The sequence below is a fragment of the Erithacus rubecula genome (assembly GCF_903797595.1).
Source record: "Erithacus rubecula genome assembly, chromosome: 2".
Classification (NCBI taxonomy): Eukaryota; Metazoa; Chordata; class Aves; order Passeriformes; family Muscicapidae; genus Erithacus; species Erithacus rubecula.
In genome coordinates this window covers 46,148,648-46,168,244 of record NC_136685.1, presented here as the reverse complement: position 1 = coordinate 46,168,244, position 19,597 = coordinate 46,148,648, and positions in this window count along the sequence as shown.

Sequence of the window (19,597 nt, the reverse complement as noted above, 5' to 3'; positions counted from 1 at the left end):
AGATTAAATTTTAGCTTCAGAAACCTGAATCATCATGTAATATGCAGGTGAGTCATTATCTTCTGCGTGTAGCAAGCCTAATGAACCCTATCCATAGATGGTCATCCTTGTTATTAAATTCCCTATTTTAGTTTAGTAAGTTTGGTGTATTATTCCACTTCATTGCTGTCATTTAGGGAAAAGAAAAAAAAGAGCCCACCAAACATATGATTTTAACATTCAAAACTTAGTCTGTGACATGAAGGGGTATTATTTTCACATCCAATCATATAAACTTTAAAAAACTTTCTGTTACCTCCTAAATTTGACATTTCAGGGGAAGGTTTTTCAGAATATTAATGAAAGACTATTTTCCTGTATTTTGAAAGCTATTACATTTATAATAGGCTCGTATTACTCATTTTGGAAATGTGTCTTGTTGTCTTTTTTATGCATCATATAAAGTATAGCAATGACATTTGCTTTTCTCAAAAGTTCTGTGAGAAGAGCCTGAAGTTCAGAGCCTGAAGAAGCCTGAATCCACAACTTGCAGATCAAGAAGATTGCTATATTTATTCTGTTATGAACATTCTTGAGGCCATGGTGTAGCCTAGAAGGTAAGAATCAATGGAGTTCAAATATAACAAAAGCAGAAACAAAAACAGGTTGAAAACCTGTGGTCTGGTTACCTCTCCATACCCCACACCTTCCAACCACCCCAGTTGTTTATTATGTACTTCATATTGTTCTTTGAAAACATACACCTTGAAAACATACATATAGAGGTATATTAGGGTTGTATTAGCACCAGGGTTATAAACACAAATTAGAAAAGGCTCATTATTGGAATAATGAAGGAATGCAACCTGGTGAACAGATTACACTTGGCTTTAGGGAATAAGAAAGAATAAAAAGAAAATTTATTCAGCATATAAAAATCTTCTTTTATGATGTGAAAACACAAAGGAGTTAACAAGACGTATAAAAGACAGCTACAGCCTCTACAAGAATGGTAACAAAGAGAAAACAGACAGAGACAAATTGCTCTTCCTTTTCTCCCCTGGTTAAGGATGTCAGCCCTAACTAATGCCATTATTTATCTCTTGGGTTCACACTTATATATTGCATAACTCTGCTTCTTGGTTTGCCATTCACCACATTTTGTTAATGCAAACTCAAGATTCACTTTTACCCAAATATTTGGGTAAGAAAGCTGGAATTGAAGAGTAAATGTCTCTGTGCTTTAAGCCACAGCCTTCCTGTGTCAAAATGTGATCAATAATATGCCAGTGAGTCAGAGGAAATGACACTGTAGCAGATAACTACCACATAAAGACAGACATTCCTGAGAAAAGAAACACAAATTCTTCCTAATTATCTCTTCAGCCTTCTCTATGTGGCATTCTGGAGTACCACAAAGATAACGTGAGGGGTAACTAACTCAGAGAAGGGAGTCCAATATCAGCAAACTCATGTTTGTATCAGTGGAGAACCATCTAAATATTTATAAATCTAAAAATGAAAAAGCCTGAAACTACTGAGCTTCACTGTGTGGAACTGCACTATTCAGTGGATTTCTCCGTGGACTGACCTACAAAACAATACAGGAGAAAAAACTAAAACAAAAATAATCCAACAAAGAACCCAAACCAAACCCTCACCAGATACAAAGCCATCATTCCTTTTCCTTAGTCTCTACTAATCTGTCTTCAAGACCTGATTTATATGTTTCAAAATTATGTGGTTGTTTGCTTTATTGCTTGACAAAGCATCTTCAGGTATTAATAAATGGCTTTGATTCTGTCTACACTTATAGAATTGGTTTCAACTTCTTTAAAGTTCTTAAAAAATCAGGTTGTATATTTCTAGCTGCATAATACCTGGCCAAATTTTAAAATCTACTAACATACATCTCAACAAAAGAGTCTTTTTTCTAAAGACACACTTTGCATAGTTTATTCATACAGAAAGTATAAAAAAGTCAGTTTTATCCTTTCTTTGTAAAAAGGGAAAGGAAATTAAAACCAAGAGAGAAATGAAGAAAGGAAGGAAGAAAAGTAAAATACACATGCAAAAGGTAAAGACTTCATATTTCCGTGCTGTTTCTAAGTTTTGAGTTTACAGTAGGTGTGAGAAATAACAGAACGGCCAAGCTTTTATGCATTCACCATGAGTATTTGTTTTCAAGACTCTTCAGCCTTTCAGTGAAATTTATGACAAGTTCTTTAAGTCTAAGGAAATTCAAAACCCTTCTGAGATTCCCTGAGAAGCTGAAAGATCTCTTCAAAAGATATTGGTGTAGTATGTGGAAGAGTCTGAAAAATATGCTTAAAGATTTTGTTGGTAGTGATGCTTTTTTGTTTGTTTGGGGGTTTTGTTTCTTTACTGTTGCCAGGTTTTGTTGTGTTGTTTTTTTCTTTGCTCGTAGAAAATGCAGCTTCCCTCCTCCCATGCTTCTTATCATCAAATAAAATTTGGGCTTGTCTACTTTTGGGCCATCCAATTTCTGAGAGGATTCCAGTTATTCTGCAATAAAAAATTCTTTAAAAAAGATGTTTTATGTGCTTCTGCATTCTTCTTGAGAAGAACTTGGTGCATTCAGAATAAGTGAATATACTTAAAGGATAAAAAATCTCTCTCATAGTCCTGCTTTTGCTTGTACACAGATGGGAATTGAAAAATATATCAATAAAGAAGAACATACATCTTCTGCAAATACTTCTTGTTAATTAACTATCTTTCTGTCTAGTGTCTGTCATTAATTATTTTTTATATTTTCAATCTGCTTATGTTATTGTCCCAAAATGACAGATCACATTACTGTTGAGTTTTCCTCTTCCTTCGACACTGGCTTCAGTGAGTTGCTCTGAGTTCAATCAGCACCACGGACAGAGCCCCCCATTTCACCCTCATGCTCTCCATCTCCCGTTCCAGGCTCGATTCCTCACTCTGCACTCTCACTAGAAGATGCAGAGCCACTGCTCTATCGAGACAGCAGTGCTCAAGTAGTCTTTAGAGGGCAATATTTCAATTGGCATTTCTCTGTTAAATCTGCCAACATGTTTAAAACCAGATACATACAGGCAGCAGAGTATACAGCTATACAAGACAATAGCATGATGGCTGGAGTTTTGTTTCCTTAGGGGAAAAAAAAACTACAAAATGTTGCTGCTGCAATAAAATAAAATATAAAGAAAAATGGAAACCAGAAGTTTATCAGGCTTATTTTGGTCATAGAATAAATTGTGTACCAGGATAGCCAAGCAGACTTATCCAGCTTCTTGATGATTTCTGCTCTTAAAAAGGCAGAAAAAGAAATAAAATCTGGGCCACTCACTTCCTAGATAAACTGAGTCTGCACTCAGTTTTAGGGGAAAAAAATAGCAATTCTACTAGTTTTGGCTGAGGCAGAGTCAATTTTCTTTATAGTAGGTAGCATGGGGCTATGTTTCAGGTTTATGGTGGAAGGAGTTTTGATAGTTCAGGAAATATTTTTGTCATTGCTGAGCAGTGCTTACACAGAGCCCTTTCCACTCCTCATACCACTCCACCAGTGAGTAGTGTGGATCTACACAAAAAATGAGAGGGAACACAGCCAGGATAGCTGCCCCTATCCGAACAATGGGATATTTCATACATTATGAATTCATGCTTAGAAGTAAAATGAGGGAGGGTTGGGGGTGAGTCCTCTGCTCAAAGACTATCTGGATATGAATCAGTTACTGAGAAACTTCATTTTCATTGCTTGTCTTTCTTGGGTTGTATTTCTTTCACTCTTATTTTTCTTTTCATCATAATTTGTTATTGTTGTTGATGATGGTGATTATTTTATTGTATTTTAATTCTTAAAATCATGACTTCTACCATTTGAATTCTCTTCATCCAATCCTGCTGGGACAGGGAGTAAGCAAGGAGCTATGTGATGATGGTGCTGGCTGGGGCAAAACCATGAGAGTCCTAATGCATGTTCAAAGATTAGTGGATCAGTACAGAACAGGACTTCTCAGTCATGTCTGAGTGAGGTAGAACTTGGACATGGACCATTTATTCTTAGATCCATAAACACCTATTTTGAATTACACTATGACCATATATTTAAATTTAAAAAAATCTCTTTCCAAAAGATATAATGAAAAAAGCCCCGCAAATTTGAAAAGAATGTGGAAAGAAAGCATAATAAAACCCCAAAAATATTTTACATTCAAAGACAGGTATCTTCTTCCATACAATTTGATTGCTACATCTTCTATGAATATGGGTGTGTTTATGTTCAGAGACACACACAACCCTGCACATTTAGCCGATTCTAGTACACAAGTTTTGAACAGTGCTAATGTATTCCTAAGGCCACAGGACTGCCAGAGCCTTCAACTGTGTCTTTTTCTGAAAAATGCATATCAAAGGCTCAAGCAAGTTTTACCTGAGGAGAGCTAGATAGTCAATAATCTGGAGAAAGTAGAGAGTGAATGAAAGAAAAGTAATGAAACAACTGTCTTCTACTTCTCCCTGACTGCTGAATTTTGTCTGTCAGGGTTGTTCTTATTTCAACAATTCCATGATGAAGTGAACCCCAGATCATCGCTTATGAGTTCCTAGCAAAAGTCTCACTCCTTTTTGTCTCTCAGGCATGGCCTTTTATACCTCTTTTAAGCCGTTATATATTTGCTGCTTTGTCTCCCTGATTGTTTTCTTTTTGCACTATCCTTTGATTTTCCAGGAAACTTCTGTTTCCAGCTAATACCTGTCTGAACTGCAATCCCAGTTTCTTTCTTGCCCAATAATTTAGCAGCCATGTGAAAACAAAAAATAACTTTCTTTCTTGCAAGTAACTCACATCTATGTGAAGGACAATAGCTAGGACAATTAATACTAAAAACCTGTCTGCAATATATTTTTTCATCTTTTGTCTTTTCAGAAACAATTTCCCATACATTACTATGAGTGCATAAATCCTATGCACACATGCAAACATTTGAAATGTCATTCTTCTATTGCTTTCCTTTAATTTATACCAAATTAATTGGAGAAGACATAAAAAAAATAACAGAATATAATTTAAAAAACCTTATATTTCACAGGTAAGTTTCAAGCAATTTTCAAATTAAATGTAATTATTTTTCAAGTTCTGTCAAAATTTTTTGCCTAATTTGATCACCAATAGTGTAACCATTGACAGCTTCTTTGAGGATGCCCCTGGAAAGTGATTAAAACTTCATTCAGTGTTTCATCATATGTTAAAGACAAATGAATTGCAGAATATCTTTAATTTCATCATCTTTCCCACATTAATAAAATTGCATGCCTGGTTATGTTTTCATCATGCCATTGATGAATAACATTGGACTTCTTTAAAGAGTTCACTGGTATCAAAGGGAAACCAAATTCTTATAAAATAAATTTTAAAAAGTTGCTTAATAATTTATAGTACAATTTTACATTTTAATTTGAAGAAATTCAATATTTTAGTAGTAAAAGCATTTTAGTATTTAGAAGCAAAAGTTAAATTGAATATTCCATTTCTTAAAATATAAAAACAATTTCTTCACCTTTGAAATTCATGAATCCAATAATAAATTATTGAGCACCAACACTGGCTAATTTTATTTAATAAATAAAATTAAAAAATAATAAAATAAATAAAATTTGCATTGTCAAATAGTGCGTTTAGTAAAAGATGCTGCTGACTATCTCTCAGAGTAGAAGTTCTTACTGTGGTCACAGGACACTGCCCAAGAAAACTTGCATGCTGCTGTTGACCAGCCATGCATTTGGTGTATGTTTTCATTATTACTGAAGATGGCTATTCCCTATAAATGCAGAGCATGAAAAATGGTAATGACCTTTTACCATGTGTGTCTGCAGGTATGTATTTGATTTTTTGAAAAATCAGAAAGAAATAACTGCAGGAAATTGCCATGAATAGCCCTTGTGGTTTTGCACATCCCTGAAAGCCTCAACGATAGAAGACTCTATCAGAGAATATATAAACTTACCAAGCTTTGCCAGAGTCAGGCCAGGTACACAAGCTGTGCAAACTGTACTAAATAATCACATTTTAAATGCCTTTCTTACCCCTGATGCTTTCCAGGGTTAACAGAATCAACTCCTGAGACTTTCTGAGATGGAGGGAGAGAAACAAAGCTGGAAAACTTACATCAAAACCAGGGAGTAAGGTCTACCTACTTTTTCCTTCTGTAAAGAAAGGTTCATACCCACCTGTTTTTGTTTTTGTTTTTGTTTTTTTTTCAAACAACCACTCCTGTGGTACTGAAGTTTTCAATGGCTCTTGAACTGGAATTGACAGCTCTCCTGCTCCCACTCAGCTGTCAGAAGGGTTGGCTGTACCTTGAACTGCTGGGGAAGAGGAGACTGGATGGAAAACAGACCAGATGGAAAGTACCTTGGACATCAGGCAAGTAATAAAACTATTTTTATTGTATTTACTAATAATTTAATGCAGTAAATTAAAAACCAAAATGCACTTCCAGTAACTCATTGACAAATTCTCCTTCTACAGTGATAAAATCTAACTTGTTCAAATACTTCTTAGTACCAAACAAGAGATTAAATTGTGCTCCTTTTGTGAATGACCTTGAGAATTCTGGAACAGCTTTCAAATCAGTTTCTCTGCTGTGTTATGCTTAAATAAACAATAAGTTAACCCATTTTGGTTTGCTGAAATCAGTTTAGGGACAGCAGGGCTCTGGGAACTGAAACTTTAAACATTCAAACAAAATGTTTTGCAGACTCAGTACTGAAGGCTCAAGTTGTATGTAACATGCATTTTATGATCAGTTTCTCAAATCAGAAATATTTTTTTATAAAGGGATGGTGGAGATGCTAATGTTTAGCTAAAATAAAATAAGGCTTTGGAATTATTTCAGAAGTGAATATGGAAAATTACCTATTTCACAGATATTGTCATGTATGGTCTCCTGTTGATTTTGCTATCAGATCAAACAGCAAAAGTATAGCTATAACATTCTAAAGGTATTTACTAGAAAGATAGCCTCAATACTTATTTAGAGATTACTTTTCTTACAAAGGGACTTTACTACCTTTTTGATTACACATTTGAGATTTCCATAAGTGCCAGAAAATTTGGTCATGCAAACACAGATACTTATTCCATTTTTGATGCAATCCAATTTCTGATATCAAAATACTTTTCTAATATAAAATTCCTGAGTCTTTTTTCCTAGCACAACTTAACCAACTAAGTCTTAAAGTCTTAATTTCTAGATTTAACTGTTGCAAAATATCTTCAGAATGACTTTTGCAATTAAATAAAAAAACTGCTGTGCACTGGCATCCTTCTGAAAGACACATAAAAATAATTCCCTTTGAATGCATTCTTTGCTTTAATGGTTAGTTCATGCAAATTTAACTGTCCTTAATGACATGCTTTAATTTCTGCTTCTGCCTCTGGACTAACACAAATGCTAAATGCAATTTTACTGATAGCATCTCCAGCATTCCGTGCAATCTGAGATTTAGCAGATCTCAGCATTTTTGTGAAGAATGAAAACATGCATTCTTGCAGACCTTAAAACCTTTTTTAATCCTACTTTTTTGAGAATTTTGACTTTAGCAGGTAGAATAATATTAGGAAACAATGAAAACATCAATTTTTGTTTCCCATCCATTAATTTTCAATCAGTAATGGATCAGGTCTGTGGAAAAAACCAAAGCCATCAAAAGAAAAAGGAATTTTTTAGACTTTTTCCTCTCAAATATTTTTGTTATTTTTCTCTTTGAGATCTGTAAGTCCTAACACTTCCCTCAGATTTCTCAGATATGTTGATATTTTTAATGAATGGGTTGGCCTCATCTCCTCTCTTAAATATGTGCTATTATTCGTGTCCTTAGAGTTGAGCATATCTTGGGTAGTTGGTTGAAGAGTGCTCTTCATCTTGTGAGTCCAAAAATGAAAATATTTGCTGAAATTGCTGTTTACAAGCAAATTCTGTACCTCTACTTGGGGTTCAGATTCTTTCTCCTGTGGTAAAATTTGTATAAAGAATTACATATTCCTAAAAATTACTATTATTCATATCTCACAATTTCCAATGAATGAATGAGCAGCATGTTTTTTAGAATGCAATTTTTTTTTTATGCTGGTGAAATAAACAATACCCATGAAAGTCCCTGGTTGGTACAGCAAATCATGAAAATCACTAGTAATAATCAGAAGTAAATCATGGGTCCACATCCAGATGAAAGAATATTAAGAAGACCATGTGAATATGAAACTACTCCTGGGAGAACCAGGATCCATAATCTAATGAGCAGATTTCACCCATCTGTCAGAGATTTGTCCCATAAGCATGCTAAGAGGTAAGACTCTAAAAAAAAACCAGAACTGTCTGCAGAAACTTGTGACATAGAAGTGCTGAAGCAGAGCTGGAACATTCTCCTGAAGGTTTCTGAGGCTTTCTGAAGGTTGTGTTAAACACGCACTATTGAATACAGGTCATATTCAAGTACATATCATGTTATTTTCTCTCTGGTGATTACAGTGCCTTAAATTAACCTATTGAAGAACGATGTGCTAATGTAGTTAATCTCTTTCATCAGTTTAATGAAGTATTCCCAAAGAGCATCTGTGACTGGGAATTCTTTCTAAAACATAAGAGAAATACAAGAAGACCACTTACTGAACAACATACCTTTTAAACCTACTTTTTGCTGGTATTTAAAGCTACTTTTTGCTGCTTACACTGGTGTTATTTCCAGCTACCTAAACTAGCCAAGCAAGGTCAGCTGGACACTGGTTGTTGTCTGGTCAATAAGCTGCATGTCTGAGCAAGTGCTGCCTGAATAGCATCAAACACTGCTTTGCTGGAACGCAGCTGTACTGCATTGCCTCCTACTGCAGTGGTGCATTAGCAAGCGTGTAATGTCATTTGTTTTTCATTACACGTTGATATATGCACTGTATTCCATTAAAATAACACAGAGCTTCATGTGTCTTTTCCCTTATTAAACTCATCAGACAATGAAAAGCCATCAATTTTCATAGTGCTTGAGTATTTACTGAATTTGTTTATTTCAGTGAACTGAAGTAAATACTTAGCTCTAAGTACTCTTTTTACTTCTATGCTAAGGAAGGATGAATTTTTAAATCTTTTTTTTAGACGTAGAAAAAACATTCTTAAAGGTTATCTTTGTGTTTCAAAACAGGTCAAAACTAACAAATATTGAACAGCCTTCTGAATAGTAGTTTTTATTATGCTGTCAGAAATTTGCTTCTTCCTTACTTGTTGAGTATCTAGGAAAATAATTCTTGTCAAAGGTAAAACAAGATATCCTAGGCAACTGAAGATGAAGTATCAGCTGCTTACAAGGAATAGCCGAAGCATTAATGGAAATTCTTTGGCGAATATTTTTACTTCATCAATGTCAGACATTTGCAGTTCAACAAAAATTAAAGTTGGCTATACTTTTAACACTTTTGATCTCAAGAGGCTTTATGATTTTCCATACTTTCTGGTATTTTACATTCATTTAAAGTATTGGTCTATTAAAATGGATGTATTAAAAATAATATATTTCAGGAACCAGAATTTCCTGAAGAAAGACAGAGGGCCAATGTATAGATTTATATATTTCACATTGAGTAGCAAATCAAACTCTGCACAGTGTAATACCACTTCTAATTTACACACCAAAATGCTTCCTGTCAGTCTGCTAATTTTTTAGTTTACACATAGTAAATAGAGCAACAGGTATGGAGACACAGATTTTTTTTTTTTTTTAGTTTTAAAAGAGTAGGTGTAGTAGGATAGGTGGTTCTTGGGGAGCAATGCTTTAAACCGGAGTAACATCACTTTAGGTAGGTGGCATAAAATTTTTTGCTGCAGGGTATGCATCAGTGCTACTGTGACCAAGACAAACTCTGCAACCTATTTTGCCCTTGTCCTTTCTCTTGCAGAAATATTATTGGTACTCATATTTTTTTGGTTAGGGATTGGTGGAACTCTGAGAGTGGCAAGGCTGCTGCCATTGCATGCCTCCATCTGGCACTGTTCCTCCATGGGGAGATAACCTCCCCACAGTACCTTTCAAATGTTCCTTGTTACACATTTTCTTTCTGACGTGATGACAAAAGAAGGGGAAGTTCATAATAAGACAAATGAAGTATGTAGACACCACATAATTTAGTGCAAATTCTCCATCCTAACTGAATGTAAAATTTCCTGAATACAGACTGAATATTCTGGATAAAAATCCATATTTCCTTTTTGTTCTATGCTATTTTGGACTATGATGGTAGAAATTAGATGGCTAAACACAAGCAGAATATTTTTTAATTTTTTGAGAGTTACATTCTTCAGGCAACCAAATGTGGAATTCAATTGTTTAACCACACAATTTCCAGTGCAATTTTGGTTCCCCTTCATCATCCAAAGCATCCAGACTGGACATAGTTTTGTGACATAAGGAGGCAAGGAGGGGATATATTAAGAATACGTGCTAAAAATCTAGTGATGACAGATTGAATCCTGCCCAGAAGAATTTATTTTTCTAGTGCTTTTCTGAAGACCAGACAAACATCAGAGAAAACGTGCATGGAAATATGCAGAAGCAAGGTTTTCTTCCTTTACATGATGTGTTTTCAGCCTTTGATATGCATGGCCACAATGAAATGGGAAAGGCAGAAGCTACAGATGAATTTTTCAGAATGGCTGGATAATTTTATAACTAATAACTTTCATAGTTATCCATGTAAAGAGGAGGGCAGTCTAATGTTATGCTTCAGGGAATAAGACAACCACTATAGAGGAAAACAGGAATTTGTTCATTTCACTGTCTTTCTCCGAGTGGTATTTCATACTCTGTGAAATGCATCATATTGTCTTTTTTTTTTTTTTTTTTTTTTTTTTTTTAAGCAACCATATGGTTCAGTGGTCTGTTTTCATACAGTAACTCCACAAGTTTGCATTTCTTAATTTTTTTAAGATTATTTGTGATGTTTCTTTCATTTTAAGAAATTTATGGATCAAAATAACCAAGGCTCATATAAAAATAACACTATGTTAATATTAGGGAAGGGTGCACTGTGTATTTTTCTTGAGAAACTATACCAAAAGAATCCTTATCATTCTTAGCTTAAAAGAACAGACTTTTTCACTGTCAACTCATTTATATTTTTATGGTGGAAAAACATTTATAAATGATAGATGTTTAATCAAATATGGGTCAATTCAGAGATAAAATTGTAATTTCACTACCAGAACAACATTTTGAAGTACAACAACACTTTCTGCCCACACATAGTAATGACCTGTAGGGGATAAATGCTCCAAAAGGGAAATCCATGCACTATTTGATTTACAACTTCATTTTTTAATGATGAGACAAAGAAGTAGCAACAGAATGCACTTATGAAACCTTCTATTTTCATACTTAGCTTTCAAAAGTAAAATATGGGTAGATGATTTAAGGTCGCTTGTGTCAAATGAAGAGTAACTCTAAAGATTGTTATGATCTTGCTTAATGTGCTACTTGCAAGTTCTGCTTTGATAGTGAAATAAGTATTTACTCAAAATCCAAAATCCAGATCTTGTTTGAGTCAGTCTATTTGCCTCTTCCTCTAAGCAGCCCATTAAAGTGAAAAACAGACCATGAACAAATCTTTCAGAGCCTTCAGGCAGGGTTTGTGTTTACTGTCACAAGCACGAATGAGTAGCTGGAAACAAAACTAAAGACTGGGAACTTAGTCTGAGTCCTGCTGGAACTAGAGTCTCACTGTCTTCTTTGCAATTTATTTTTCTGTTTTTGATAAAGATTGTGTGAAAAAGACTTTTCCTTTCAAGCCAAGTGTGTTCTTAAAGGCAACTGGAGTAAGGGATAACAGATTTTTGGCCGAGGTAATTCCTGTGGGTCCTTTTGAAATCCAAGAATCTAAACTCACGTAACAACAGTTTACAAGCATTTCATATCATCTTGAAAGGAAATTCCACACTAGCCCCATGTGAAAAAAGTCTAAACCCTATAGAGTAGGGTACTGTGTTGTCCCCACTTGAAGCAGGAAACAGTACAGATAGATTGGCTTGGGAAGCAAAATGATCTATAGTGCATGATGTAGACAATAACCACTAGATTCTGTTCAGTACCTTTGATCCAGGGCAATGTCCCAAAGAATGAGCAGTCTTTGTCCTGGGGATGTGCTGCAGCTGTTATTTCTAGTACTTCAGTACTTGGAGCTATCCAAGGTATTTCTGGATATGCTGCGATTGTATCTCCTCTGATCCTACTGAGGTAATAGCAAGTGTGGATGCACTGCATCAAACAAAATCCAAGCAATAGTCTGTCTGCAGAAGCTGTTGGTAGCTGTCTGTCCGGAAAGAATAAAAAATATAGTGCGAGAAGTACAAAAAAATTCAGGAGCAATATGGTAATTATACTTCAACTGGGCTTCAGATTATTTCTAAAGACATATCTCAAAGCTCAATTTTTTGTTTATTTATGTTGTTTCAATGGAGCTTCTCTATATTTATTCAGAGAAAGGTAGAAAACATCTGTTGTAAAGGCAAATAAAGACTTATGATAATAGAAAATGTTTCTTACTTTTTTTACTTCAGATAGGCCTCATTTTTCTGCAAAGAAACATGATTCTTTTCTATACTGAGTGTTGTGTGTGTGTGTGCATAGAATACACAACTTCACTTACGTGGAGTTATGTGAACGTATGCAGATAAATATCAACAGTTAACATATAAATTTGTAAACATGATACACATGAACCAGATGTAGTTGACCAGCTGTGATTAGTTTGCACTTTTAAGATATTACTGGGAAAATAACTCCATAAGCAGTATTTTTCGAAAGGAGTTTAGGTTCTTAGTTTTGCTTTCAGGTAGAAAATTTAATTAAATGGTTTGTTTAATTTATTTATAATTAAATTCAGTTTTAGCTTATAAAAATTGCAAATTGTGGTGGAATTTTTACTCGTAAAATCACAGAATCACAGAATCAATTAGGTGAAAAGACCTCTAAGATTATGAGACCTCTGGGATGTGGCTGCTTATATGTAGCTTCTAATAAAGAAAAGAGGTCTTCATTAAATCAAATTCCAAGCTGCAAACACACACACATGCATGCACACATACAAATTCCCCAAAGCACTATCAGCCCATTAAACTTTGACACATTTCAGAACCATACAGGTAACAGGCTAAATCTAAGAAAGCCTATAAAATGCTGTAGTTTGTTGTGAAAAGAGCATATTTAATGAAATTTACTTAGGGAAAAATAATTACATAATTTTTGCTTAAATCAAAAGAAGGGGAATTTTTGTCTCATCTTTCTGTTTTTTGAAAAACAAACAGAATAAAATTTTTAAAAAGGAAATTAAACACAATGCACAATGGACCTGGATAACCCCAAAAGAAAAAAACCCAAGAAACTCAAAGCACAAACTAGCTCAACAAAAAATTCCCAACCAGATGTGGAAATTTTATTTGTTATAAAATTGCCACATACAAAGAGTTCTGCAAAAAAGTAAATACTAAAATAATGCATGGCAAGCAGGAAAGCTATCTCAGAGTTGCTATATAAAGTTTGTAGGAGAAGTAAATGTTTATTAATTGTGCTATAAAACACAATGATAATTCTATAGAATAAAAAGCATTTAAAGTGTAACACATTTCTAACACATGTACAAAATTTTCACACACTGTGATATGTAACATGAATCAATCACCAGCACTTTCCATGATCCTGAAACTCTATAAATGCCTGTATATTTTGAGTTCCAGGCAGCATAAGGTATGTATTAACAACAAATTTTATCATTCAATCTAGAGCATCTAGACTTTCTGGACTGCCACTTAGTGTGAAGGTGATTGATTGTGGAAATTGCACTGTTCATTTCAGCTGCTATGTCCACATGAGACCAAAAAGAACAGGAACAGAGATTATCTTTGCTGTAAACTGCAGGTAAACCACAGAATAAGTGTGGGGCATGCTTCATTTAGAAGAATGTTACTGCTAAGTAAAAGTGATTGTAGCAGTATATGATGTAGAATTACAAAATACCCATTTTGATGTCAAATGAATAGCAATATGTATTTATTTAGATGATTAACTGTATGGAAATCTGATTGAAAATAAAAGGAGTGTGGTTTCTGAAGCCTAATAGAGAAGAGTGGTGATAGTGGTGAAAACATGGAATACTACATTTAATAGATCTACTTAAGCAGTTACAGAGTGCATCAAGGTAAAAAAAACCAGGATCTAATACAAAGTTATTATTGTCAATGACTAGGAATGTAAACTGAAATGCTTCTATCTGCTCAGAGAAGCTAAATAAACCTTATTTCTGTACTGATTGCGACCATTTTTGTAAGCAATAACTCATAATAACCTGTTTTGTCACCAGCTGTGCACAACTATGTAAGAAATTATGAAACTAATAGGAAATACTTGAATTCATGCTTGTCATCTCAAGGGCTACCAGCTCAAAAGCTTTTTATTAGATCACTAAATACAGCCATAGTTAGAAAAAACATTCTGTTGCCCATATCAAGCATAAAGATGGGTGATGGTATCTAGCCCCAGACTTTTCAAACTGATTATCATGCACCATATATTGTCCTGTAGAGCATCATCATGTTATTTTAGTAGCAGTACCACAAGCACATTTGTACACCTATATTTGAGAACAAAATCAAAGTCTTAGCAATGAATTTACAGTGGAAGGTAATATGTGTTGTTTTGAAAAGAGAAAATTCAAATCTCTTGTATTTTCCATCTGGGAGATTTCTAATATATCTTTCAGTCCTGTATAAAAGCAGCAGCATCAACCCATTCAGGCAGGCAATTTAATTTGGCTTAATAGGTACTTTCATTTTATGCATTGCAGCATGCAGTTTCTTTCTTCACATTAGCAAAACACTGTTTCTTATTTGAATGGAAAACTAATCTTGGTAGTATCCCAGTATTCACAAAAGCAATGGCTTTTTCTTTCTTTCAAACAGTAAGTAAAGTAGATCCAAGCTGAAATATAAAATTGTAATGACATTTTTCTCTTTCTTCTCAATGTCCTTTCTCCTATAGCAAGTGTACATCACATATTAAGTTTTAAAGCATGGTAGCCTAACCAGATTAAACTGGAAAGAGTGATAAATAACTAATTTTTGCTTACTTCTGGTCTGGCCTGTTTTGAAAATTTATACAATATAGTTTAAACCAGGAAATATGCACGTATATTTAAATTTATCTGAAGCTGTTATACTGGCAGGTGTTGAACATTATTATAGCAATGTATGAAAAATAATGGTGGTTTTATATTTTTGTTTTCTTGCTTTTAAATTGTTATATAATGTCTCTGTTTTTCTGTAGTTAATAATTTAAAACATGTTATGAGATACAACCCATCTGCACTAGCTGGAGCAAGCATAATTTGTCAAGCTGACTACTTTGTATTTGCTTGATAAATGAAAATAGTAGTATATCACTGATCCAGTGCAGAGAGTTTAGAACTTTGTAATCCAGAATTTTTTTATGCCCTCAGGCATTCTCAGGAAAGTAGAATTCTGCTTTCCCTTTCACCTCTATGTAAACTGAGATAGGCATATCTCTGTGTGGCTGCTGAAAATAGACCTTGTCCTCAATTTAAATGTGATAAAAATGTTAGAGGGGAATGAAGAATATTTTGAATGTTCCATGCTTAACGTAGTCACTTTGCTTCCTTATCTTAATTTTTGAACTTCATCTTGCGAAAGTTCATCCTGAAGTTTGTAGTTGTTCAAATCAGTTGAATGTCCTATATTTGTTACATACACTTTGGGTACAATTTTCATAGGTGGAAGCTGTCACATTCTTAGTATTCTGAGTGGTATCCTTCACTAACAATATTATCACCAGGAATTGCTGTCATGAAATGAAAAGTGACGGAAGCGCTGTTAAAGCTCCCATTATCTAGAGAACAATTACTACTTAGATTTTCCATTTCAGACAAAGACTTTCAGTAAACTTTTGGGACTGCTTTGCCTTGTCCCATATTTTCCTTCACTAGCTTTTTCCCCCTGCTCTCTGCACTCCTGGAACAAACATTCCTAGCACCTCTGCTGCAAAAGAAAAAAAAAAGCCAATGCCACGATGCAAGAGTTGGAGATAGGAGGAGATATTCTCCTGCTTTCAGACTGTGTTTTGTGCCTGGAACAGTCATTTGTACCATGGCTACGTTGCAGACAGAATTCAGGCTTGCCCAAAAGAGCCTGCTCTTTTGATATATTGGAATCTTGCTCTTGTGAGATATTGGAACCCATCAGGGTAAAGAAGTTGTGTGCTCTAAGAGACCTGAATCCTGTTCATGTATCCAGGCTGTATCTGCATGTCTTGACTAGAAACACCTGCTGATGAATGGGTGATAAAAGACCAAAGTCATTGATTCAGCTCAAAAAGAGAGAAATAAAAAAAGTCTGGGCTTGAAGCTTAGAAGTTCTGGTGGAATTAGCTCTTTGAATCCTAGCAGCAGACACCTTTCTAATCAACTATCCCCCATGACCAGACCCATAAACAGCAGAGATCTAAGAGTACGACAATTAATTTGCAGACATGCAGGCTAATGTCCTTGGCTGCTACAATCTAGAATGCTGCAATAGCTGTCTGGTGCTCACCCCAAATGAGACTTGAGTTGAGATAAACTGTGACCCTCTCCTGATATATCCTCCTATCTCCAGGGCTGCTGAGCCAGAGATTGTGGAAAAGTCTTTAAAAGATTTGTTTCCTGCATCTTTATGATTTGGTGACTTTTTTCTAGCACATTTTATTGGTCATAAAAAGACCCTAGGAGGAACAGGAATCTCTTTCCAAGGCTTTAATTTTTCTCTCCTCTGTAGCACTTACCTGAAGGAACATTATCATTTAATCTAGCGACGCAGCATGCAAACCGCCAGGAGCTACATTTTGACTAGTGAAAGGTGAACCGCAAAAGCCTGAAAATTCTTTTCACTCAGACAATGCCTAAATGGTAGTATTGTTATTTAAATATCCTCAATCCATACATTTGAGATGGAAATTTCCCTACTTTGTATTATGCATTCTCATAAGGTTTCCTAGTAAAATGGAAAAACAGAAAAAGATTTAGATGTTCTTTTAAGCTTCAATTTTCACATCAGTGAGCTTAACCCTTATTTTGACACCCAAATTCTTTTTACCCTGGAAATAAAATCCTGCAAAGTAAAAATAAAGCAGAAAACCAGAAACATGGGTTAGTTAAAAACTGAGTATTGGAGAACTTGACCAGTTGAAAAGATATTTGAAAAGTCACTTTTCTGCTTTTGCTATTTGGAGCTAAAAGATGAAATCATGTAGTTTGAAGTAAAATATGGATGTGCATAATTTTTTTCATTTTAAATGAAATCATGGCTAGGCTTTTGAGCATAACTAAAGCATAAGTTGCTGACTAACAGGTGAGATGCAATGACTACACATATGTACATCTAGCAATGTCAGCTGTGAGGTAAAACGATAAATAAATTTTATATTAGGGTTTATGATGACAGGCTAACCTCTAGATTGCTGATGGAAATCTGCATATGACATGGGATAGATGTAGAGCGTCAATTTCATTAGTCATCACCATTTTGTGGGGTAAAATTTTAGAAGAGGAATCTCAAATTCCTTAATCCTGGGAATCACATGTTTCTTCTGTCTTTTTATACTTGCAAACTTCATTTGAATGTGAATGTAGAAAAAATAATTCCCTAGATAGTAGAAAAACCCTTATATTCAACAGTTCACGTAGTGCAAATATCTATCCACTTTGCTTTCCAAGGGATTATATTAATATCCACAATTCAGCTGTTTCTATTCCTTCATTTGGCTGCTATTTGCCCTTTATGGTAAAAAATAATCTCCTTTATATCTGTGATATGATTTGGCACTCATCTTTTATCAGTTTTAATCACAGATTTAATGAATGTAATTCTTTTAAGAAAATTCTTCCTTCCTCTTGAAAAAAGGCCAATAAAATTTCAGGGGGTAAAACAGCCACCTCACAATCTCTTCTCAGATTGGGAATTAAAATAATCTGAGTAATAGCCTATTTGTTCAGGTTGCTTGTGCACAGCCACACATGGTTTCTGCTCGGGACATCTAAGAAGTCAGTCTCTGATTAAATTTCATGACAATCTCAGACCTGAGTAAAATTAGGATTAAGCTTCAGAAAGAGAAAATAACGTGGCTTGAAGTGTTCTTTGGATTAAACATTTATCAGCCACTGTTTTCAAGTACCTAAACAGTAACAATCTTCATAAAGGTGTTCTGTATGAGAACCTTGTGTGGCTGTGTTGATTGTCCCAATAACCTCTGTACACCCTGCTGTCTGTCTCAACATGGCCATAGCTGTGAATAGTATTTCCTGACCCCTGGCTGGCCCTCTGGACTTTAAAGTGAGCTTGGATGCCCAGATATACTTTTACATTTCCATCTAAAAGCTGTGTGTCTTAAAATTCATGTTGAACTATGTGATGCATTGTCTTACTAGGTCCCTGAGTCATAGATGAAAAATTCTGCAGTGCTATTGGAAGCTACATGCTTTCTACATTTTGGAATGTTTCTTAGCAGCACATATTTTTCTTGAAGGATTTTGAGGGCTCTTCTTTAACATGAGGGCATCATGGCCTCATATTGACCAAGAGTTAATAAAGTGTGCAAACAAGAATGGAATGTTATTTTACATTCCAGCTTTTCCAAGGTAACAAAATGAACTTCAACAGTTATGGAGCATTTTCCTAAACTGCTTTTTCCTTGACACATATGATTAACAGCTACATTTTAACAACTTTAAAATTTTGGTCATATTTCACATTAACATGCTTTACTAAGCCTATTTTTCAGCTGATACATTTATATATATTCTCTTCAATCCTCATTTTCTTTTTCTAAAGCAAATGAAAAGCTTGTTTCTTCATACTGATGGCACAATTTTCTCAGTAAAATTCCAGAAAGAGTTTTAAACTCAGCTATAAAATTTCCAAGTATCTTCAGGGTTTTTTAGCAATGGAATAGGTAATTTAGTCCTAATACTTCTAGTTGCTGTATCCAAAATTTTGGCATAATCTTTTTACTGACCATCATTTCTATGATATCCTGAAATGAAGACCTTTATTGGAAATGTGCTTCTCCTAGAGTTTTTCTTATAACACTGAAGCTGAATTCTACGTGGTGCTATGTCTACAACTATTGACATAGCTCACAAATCAAAGCCATATTTTTTGTTTATTGATCTGCTGCCCAGTGGACAGATTTTAATTTTACTACATCCTGGAGATGTAGTAAAGTACAAAGCTGTAGAAAGTACAGCTTTATGACTGGCCATTTTCTGGTGCAAGTTGCTATTTCTGCTTCTCACTGAAGTCCCTCCTCTTTTTTTCACAGTACAGGGCAGAGTTCTGCCATGCCTCTTAAATTGAAGCAAGTGCATAGAGAGAAACCAGAAGCTGGCCACTGTCACTCATGTTGATCCTTGAGACTCGGTGACAGCAGCCCCAGCACAAGGGGCACAACATTACTGATATTTTTTGTGGTATTCTCATAGCAATGACAGACTGTTGGGGGAAGAAGCAACCAGGCTGTAGCAAGTGTCCAAGCCTCAACACAATCT